The sequence below is a fragment of the Salmo salar genome, chromosome 12 (assembly GCF_965601325.2).
Source record: "Salmo salar chromosome 12, fSalSal1, whole genome shotgun sequence".
NCBI classification, from domain to species: Eukaryota; Metazoa; Chordata; class Actinopteri; order Salmoniformes; family Salmonidae; genus Salmo; species Salmo salar.
In genome coordinates, this window is record NC_138302.1 from 5,962,795 (window position 1) to 5,971,866 (window position 9,072).

Genomic DNA, 9,072 nt, shown 5'->3' on the forward strand with positions numbered 1-9,072 from the left:
TCGCCAGGTCCCATTACAAACTATTAATCCACTTTCCACATTTTCCAGCTCTTGTACTTTCTGCATTTATAAACACAGTGCAGAGAATCTCTGGTCGCGAAGTTCACCTTCATATTCCAATACAAAACAAACAGTGATCAGCTCAAATTAAAAACATTTCTCGTTCTGACCCAGAACCAATGCCATATGTCACGTACATGTCTTCAGGTTCCTGGAACCGAGTATTAGCCCTCTCCCTTCCAAGGGCATAGTCTGTTTAGTACCTTTTTAGGAAAGAAAAAAATAAGAAAAACATTTTGAATCAGAAGATAATATTGCAGCTTATAATCAGTTGGAATACCAGGTTCACATCTTACGTCATACTTTTTTGCCATCTAGTTTAATATATTTTTTATGTAATCTATGGCATTATTTAGGATCCTTAAGACAAGCTTCTACTATACTAAATAAAACAAATGATTAGAATAACAGTGTGGTTTCACATAAAACTATTTTGGAAATAGTGTGCCTTTAAAACGGAAGCAAACAGAACAAAACGTGGAGGGACATACCTGAATTTATCCCAATAGAAACTCTCATTTTTGAACTGTGTTCTTCCATTTAGTTCTTAAACGTTAAACGGTTTCCGTAATGAATATGCCCCTGCTCTCTCTGTGAATCATTCACCATCCCTCCCTGCTTTGCTTTCACCTCTCACACAGTCTCCCTCCTATCTCTTTATTGCGTGTGTATCGTGAACAATATTTTTCTGAGCAACAATAGTAGAATCGGCAGTTCGGATTCCAAATAAGAGTTACCCATTGAAACTGATGCAAACGGATATAAATTGTGGAATCATGCCACAATTGGACAATATAATCAGTCCCTCCAGCTTTCCGAGATCGCATAATTCAACGCAAAATCAACCAATCAGCGCATATTATGCAAGAGCTCGCAATTTTGACCAATCCCCGCACTTTTAGTGCATAAAAGGGTCCAATCAAAATTTGTTGTAATTTGTAAAACTGAGCACATATGTAAAAACTGAGCACATATGACTTTTTATTGATTTATATGAAATTAACGTGAAAAGAAACATCCAAAATGTATCTCAGAATTTTGGAAAAGTTGCCGCAAAATCAACCTTTTTTGACCACAGAAATCACAAAAACTGCTGCGAAATCCTGGAGGGACTGTATAATGCTAAACAAGTTTGGAATATGTTAAATAAATTCAACAAAAGACAATAATTTGTTAATTGGACACTACAAAAAAATCTGTTGAAATTGCACTGCGGATATATAGTCTTCAGGACTGCAACATACCTTCAATGTACAGCCTTATGGATCTTGGGTTCATGACATGGGGTACAAGCCTAGTTATTGACACCCACAGATTACAATTCTAAAGCGCTTACACAAATATTAGCATCGTAGCTCTTTAACTGTGGGAAATCACCTCACAATTCAGCCTATAGTGCCTATTGAACGTTCATATTGCAATGTACAGGGCTCCAGAGTGGCGCAGCGGTCTAAGGCACTGCATCTCAGTGCAAGAGGCGTCACTAAAGTCCCTGGTTCAAATGCAGGCTGTATCACATCCGGACGTGATTGGGAGTCCCATAGGGCGGTGCACAATTGGCCCAGTGTTGTCAGGTTTGGCCGGGGTAGGCTGTCATTGAAAATAAGAATTTGTTCTTAACTGACTTGCCTGTTTAAATATCTATATTTTTAAAGAAACTTATGGAATTGTGAGGGGATTTCCCACAGATTACAATTCTAAAGAGTTTACACAAATATTAGCGTCACAGCTCTTTTTGCAGGACTTTAACTGTGGGAAATCACCTCACAATTCAGACTAAAGTGCCTATTGAACATTCATATTTTAATGTACAGCCTTACCTATGGAATTGTGAAGTGATTTCCCATAGTTAAAGTCCTGCAATAAGAGCTACGATGCTAATACTTGTGTAAACTCTTCACATTTAATGGACCCAAGATACAGAGGAACGCTGTACAGTAAAATAGAAGTATGCCCCAATGCAATTCTGAAGTGTAATACAGCCACCGTGCGACTTTAACTATTTTTTTGTGTCAAATGAACGTATTTTATTTTGTTTAATTCGTATAACAACATTCTAACCTTGTCATTAAAAACTGTAACATCTTATTCTATACGGAGTAGTGGCTGAACGACGACAACATCAACATACAGCTGGCTGGTTAAACAATGTATTGGCAGGACAGAAGAGCGGCGTCAGGTATGTATTTTTGTAAACAACAGCTGGTGCACGATATCTAAGGAAGTCTCGAGCTATTGCTTGCCTGAGGTAGAGTATCTCATGATAAGCTGTAGACCACACTACCTACTGAGATAGTTTTCATCTGTATTCTTTATAGCTGTTTACATACCACCACAGTCAGAGGCTGGCACTAAAACCGCATTGAATGAGCTGGTCAGATGTGGCAGGGCTTGCAAACTATTACAGACTACAAAGAGAAGCAGAGCCAAGAGCTGCCCACTGACACAAGCCTACCAGACAATCTAAATTACTTCTATGCTCTCTTCGAGGCAAGTAACACTGACACATGCATGAGAGCATCAGCTGTTCTGGACGACTGTGTGATCATGCTCTCTGCATCCGATGTGAGTAAGACCTTTAAACAGGTCAACATTCACAAGGCCGCAGGCCCAGGGATTAAAAGAATGTGTACTATGAGCATGCACTGACCAAATGGTAAGTTTCTTCACTGACATTTACAACCTCTCCCTGTCTGAGTCTGTAATACCAACATGTTTCAAGCAGACCACCATATGCCCTGTGCCCAACAACACTAAGGTAACCTGCCTAAATGACTACCGACCCGTAGCACTCACATCTGTAGCCATGAAGTGCTTTGAAAGGCTACTTCATGGCTCACATCAATACAATTATCCCAGAAACCCTAGACCCACTCCGATTTGCATACCGCCTCAACATATCCACAGATGATGCAATATTTATTGCACTCCACACTGCCCTTTCAAACCTGGACAAAAGGAACACCTATGTGAAAATGCTATTCATTGACCTCAGCTCAGCATTCAACACCATAGTGACCTCAAAGCTCATCAATAAGTTTGCTGGGACTAAACACCTCCCTCTGCAAATGGATCCTGGACTTCCTGACGGGCCTCCCCCAGGTTGTAAGGGTAGGTAACTACACATCCGTCACGCTGATCCTCAACACGGGGGCCACTCAGGGGTGCGTGCTCAGTCCCCTCCTGTACTCCCTGTTCACTCATGACTGCACATCCATGCATGACTCTAACACCATCATTACGTTTTCTGATGACACAACAGTGGTAGGCCTGATCAATGACAATGACAAGACAGCCTATAGGGAGGAGGTCAGAGACCTGGCCATGTGGTGCCAGGAGAACAACCTCTCCCTCAACGTGATCAACACAAAGGAGATGATTGTGGACTACAGAAAAAGGATGACCGATCACGCCCCATTCTCATCGATGGGGCTGCAGGTTGAGAGCTTCAAGTTCCTTGGTGTCCACATCACCAAAAAAACTAACATGGTCCAAGCACACACACCAAGACAGTCATGGAGAGGGCACGACAAATCCTATTCTCCCTCAGGAGACTGAAAAGATTTGGCATGGGTCCTCAGATCCTCAAAAGGTTCTACAGCTGCACCATCGAGAGCATCTTGACTGGTTGCATCACTGCCTGGTATGGCAACTGTCACGTCCTGACCAGTAAAAGGGTTATTTGTTATTGTAGTTTGGTCAGGACGTGGCAGAGGGTATTTGTTTCATGTGGTTCGGGGTGGTGGTTTATTTAGTAGGGCGTTTGATTTATTATTTCCGGGTTTTTGGGTAATGTTCTATGTTTGTATTTCTATGTGGTCTCTGGTCTTTTGTATTTCTATGTCTGGTTTATTGGGGTTGGACTCTCAATTGGAGGCAGGTGTTTTCTCGTTGCCTCTGATTGGGAGTCCTATATATGGGTATGTGTTTGGTTTAGTGTTTGTGGGAGATTGTTTCTTGTTTTGCTGAGTGTGCTTGACAAGACTGTTTTGTTGTTTGTGAGTTTTTTTGTTATTTTGGTGTTCACTTTATTTTCAAATAAATTCAAGATGAGCATCCACATTCCTGCTGCGTTTTGGTCCTCCATTCCCGATGACAACCGTTACAGAATCTCCCACCACAAACAGACCAAGCAGCGGAGGAAGGAGCAACAGGTGGACTTTGAGGAGCAAAGGGAATTTGAGTTGGACCAACGAGAGAAATGGACGTGGGAGCAGATTCTGGCCGGAGAGGGCCCATGGAGGAAGTCTAGTGAGGACCGGGAGCAGCCCCAATAATTTTTTTGGGGGGGGGCACATGGGTAGTTTGGCTGGGCAAGGAGTGAGCCCCAGGCCAAATCCTGTACCTTTTCTGGGCAACCAGTGAATGGACAGGTCCTGTGCTACGGGGTAATGGGTACTGTGGCGAGGCCAAGTTTTTTAAGGCCAGTACGCGCAATACCAGTGCCACGCATTTGCCAGGGGGAAGTGGGCATCCAGCCAGTAATAGCGATGCCAGTTCTGCACTCGAGACCGCCAGTACGCCTCTACGGTCCAGTGCGTCAGCCCTGTCCGACCCGTCCTGTTCCCGCTCCCCGCACTAGCCCTGAGGTGCGTGTTCCCAGGCTGATACCTCCAGTACCAGCACCACGCATCAGGCTTTCAGTGCGTCAGCCCAGTCCGACTCGGCCTGTTCCCGCTCCCCGCACTAGCCCTGAGGTGCGTGTCCCCAGGCTGATACCTCCAGTACCAGCACCACGCATCAGGCTTCCAGTGTGTCAGCCCAGCCTCGAGAGTTCGGCAATAGTGTGCAGTCCAGAGTATCCGGCACCAGTGTGCAGTTCAGAGTATCCGGCACCAGTGTGCAGTCCAGAGTATCCGGCACCAGTGTGCAGTCCAGAGTATCCGGCACCAGTGTGCAGTCCAGAGTATCCGGCACCAGTGTGCAGTCCAGAGTATCCGGCACCAGTGTGCAGTCCAGAGTATCTGGCACCAGTGTGCAGTCCAGAGTATCCGGCAACAGTGTCTAGTCCGGAACCGAGGGAGCCTGCCTGCGATCCGGAATCGAGGGAGACTGCCTGCGACCCGGAATCGAGGGAGTCTGACTGCGACCCGGAACTGAGGGAGTCTGCCTGCGACCCGGAACCGAGGGAGTCTGCCTGCGACCCGGAACCGAGGGAGTCTGCCTGCGACCCGGAACCAAGGGAGTCTATCAGCAACCCGGAACTGAGTAAGTCTATTGACGATCCGGAACTAAATATAAGTAACTGTGTTTCAAATGAGTCTGCCTACAGTGTGGAACGGAAGAGGTCTGCCTACGATCCGGAACGAGAGGAGTCTGCCTACGGCCCGAAACTGATCAAGTCTGTCTGCATTCTGGAGGACAGTAGGCCGGAGCCTGAACCACCACCTGTATAGGTGGGTTGGGGAGGGGGGGGGTGTAGCACAAGTGCCGTCAGTGACGGCAGCCACCCTCCCTTCCCTCCCTTTAGTTTAGGGGGATTTTTTAAAATATTTTTTTTATTGTATTTATGAGGTGCGTCCGGGGTCTGCACCTTTAGGGGGGGGGGGGGGGGGGGGTGTACTGTCACGTCCTGACCAGTATAAGGGTTATTTGTTATTGTAGTTTGGTCAGGACATGGAAGAGGGTATTTGTTTCATGTGGTTCGGGGTGGTGGTTTATTTAGTAGGGTGTTTGATTTATTATTTCCGGGTTTTTGGGTAATGTTCTATGTTTGTATTTCTATGTGGTCTCTGGTCTTTTGTATTTCTATGTCTGGTTTATTGGGGTTGGACTCTCAATTGGAGGCAGGTGTTTTCTCACTGCCTCTGATTGGGAGTCCTATATATGGGTATGTGTTTGGTTTAGTGTTTGTGGGAGATTGTTTCTTGTTTTGCTGAGTGTGCTTGACAAGACTGTTTTGTTGTTTGTGAGTTTTTTTGTTATTTTGGTGTTCACTTTATTTTCAAATAAATTCAAGATGAGCATCCACATTCCTGCTGCGTTTTGGTCCTCCATTCCCGATGACAACCGTTACAGCAACAGAGGGTAGTGAATACAGCCCAGTACATCACAAATTAAATTAGATTTGATTTAGTGCAATTTCTCTGCAGCAGAGGAAACTCTGGGTCTTCCTTTCCTGTGGCGGTCCTCATGAGAGCCAGTTTCATCATAGCGCTTGATGGTTTTTGCGACTGCACTTGAAGAAACTTTCAAAGTTCTTGAAATGTTCCACATTGACTTACCTTCAAATCTTAAAGTAATGATGGACTGTCGTTTTCTTTGCTTATTTGGGCTGTTCTTGCCATAATATGGACTTGGTATTTTACCAAATAGAGCTATCTTCTGTATACAACCCCTACCTTGTCACAACACAACTGATTGGCTCAAACGCAGGAAATAAATTCCACAAATTAACTTTTAACAAGGCACATCTGTTAAGCATTCCAGGTGACTACCTCATGAAGCTGGTTGAGAGAATGTGAAGAGTGAGGAAAGCGGTTATCAAGGCAAGGAAATGGCTACTTTGAAGAATCTCAAATATACTTGGATTTGTTTAACACTTTTTTGGTTACTACATGATTCCATATGTGTAATTTCATAGTTGTGATGTCTTCACTATTATTCTACAATGTAGAAAATAGTAAAAATAAAGACAAACCCTTGAATGAGTAGGTGTGTCCAAACTTTTGACTGGTTCTGTATATATACATATTAAATTAGGTGAAAAGGGAAGCTATCTAAAGATCTAAGGTGTGAGCCTGCAATTCCAAATAATTGTAAGTTAAAATATTATCTTCAGATTTAAAAAAATATATATATATATATTTTTTTTTACTAAAATGTAAACACTTAACAGACTATGCCTTTGCAAGGCAAAGGGTTCGGTTCCAGGAACCGGAGGACACCTGCTTGACATATGGAATTGGTTCCGGGCCAGATTGAGAAATGTTTTCTGATTACTTGTTTGGTCGCTGCTATCTTCGACTGTTTTTTTTGTATCGGGATATGAAGGTGAACTTTGCTCTGTGTGAAGGAGGTGAACTTAGTGACAAGAGATTCTCTGCACTGTGCCTATAAATACGGAAAGTACAAGAGAACTGGAAAGTGTGGAGAGTTGATCGGTACTTTGGAATGGGACCAGGCAAGCTACCAGGACTGTGTATTTACATCCAATTGTCACACAGGGCAGTATTAAGATCGGAAAAGAAACACACGTGTGGATATTTATTTTATTTATTTAACCTTTAACTAGGCAAGTCAGTTAAGAACTAATTCTTAATTACAATGATGGCCTACCCTGACCAAACCCTAACCCGAACAATGCTGTGATACAGCCTGGAATCAAACCAGGGTCTGTAGTGATGCCTCTGGCACTGAGATGCAGTGTCTTAGACTGCTGCGCCACTCGGGAGCCTAGTTGAATGAAATTGTGAATATGTCTTGATAAATAACATCAATCAATATATCAATACATAACGAAACGTCCTCTCACTGTCAACTGTGTTTATTTTCAGCAAACTTAACATGTGTAAATATTTGTATGAACATAAGATTCAACAACTGAGACATAAACTGAACAAGTTCCACAGACATGTGACTAACAGAAATTGAATAATGTGTCCCTGAACAAAGGGGGGGGGGGGGGTCAAAATCAAAGTAACAGTCAGTATCTGCTGTGGCCACCAGCTGCATTAAGTACTGCAGTGCATATCCTCATGGACTGCACCAGATATGCCAGTTCTTGCTGTGAGATGTTACCCCACTCTTCGACTAAGGCACTTGCAAGTTCCCGGACATTTCTGGGGGGAATGGCCCTAGCCCTCACCCTCCGATTCAACAGGTCCCAGCCGTGCTCAATGGGATTGAGATCCGGGCTCTTTGCTGGCCATGGCAGAACACTGACATTCCTGTCTTGCAGGAACTCACGCACAGAACGAGCAGTATGGCTGGTGGCATTGTCATGCTGGAGGGTCATTTCAATGAGCCTGCAGGAAGGGTACCACAAGAGGGAGGATGATGTCTTCCCTGTAACGCACAGCATTGAGATTGCCTGCAATGACAACAAGCTCAGTCCAATGATGTTGTGACACACCTCCCTAGACCATGACGGACCCTCCACCTCCAAATTGATCCCAGTCCAGAGTACAGGCCTCGGTGTAACGCTCATTACTTCGATGATAAATGAGAATCCGACCATCACCCCTGGTGAGACAAAACCGTGACTCGTCAGTGAAGAGCAGTTTTTGCCAGTCCTGTCTGGTCCAGCGACGGTGGGTTTAAGCCCATAGGAGTTGTTGTTTTTGCCGGTGATGTCTGGTGAGGACCTGCCTTACAACAGGCCTACAAGCCCTCAGTCCAGCCTTGCTCAGCCTATTGCGGACAGTCTGAGCACTGATGGAGGGATTCTTTGCTGCTGGTGTAACTCGGGCAGTTGTTGTTGCCATCCTGTACCTGTCCCACAGGTGTGATGTTCGGATGTACCGATCCTGTGCAGGTGTTGTTACACGTGGTCTGCCACTGCGAGGACGATCAGCTGTCCATCCTGTCTCCCTGTAGCGTTGTCTTAGGCATCTCACAGCACGGACATTGCAATTTATTGCCCTGGCCACATCTGCAGTCCTCATGCCTCCTTGCAGCATGCCTAAGGCATGTTCACGCAGATGAGCAGGGACCCCGGGCATCTTTCTTTTGGTGTTTTTCAGAGTTAGAAGAAAGGCCTCTTTAGTGTCCTAAGTTTTCATAACTGTGACCTTAATTGCCTACCGTCTGTAAGCTGTTAGTGTCTTAACGACCGTTCCACAGGTGCATGTTCATTAATTGTTTATTGAACAAGCATGGGAAACAGTGTTTAAACCCTTTACAATGAAGATCTATGAAGTTATTTTGGATTTTTACGAATTATCTTTGAAAGACAGGGTCCTGAAAAAGGGATGTTTCTTTTTTTGCTGAGTGTATATTGATTGTTCTCATGATTATGTGTTTTGTTTTATGGATGCTAATAAATACACAGACAACCTTGTTTTTTAGTGT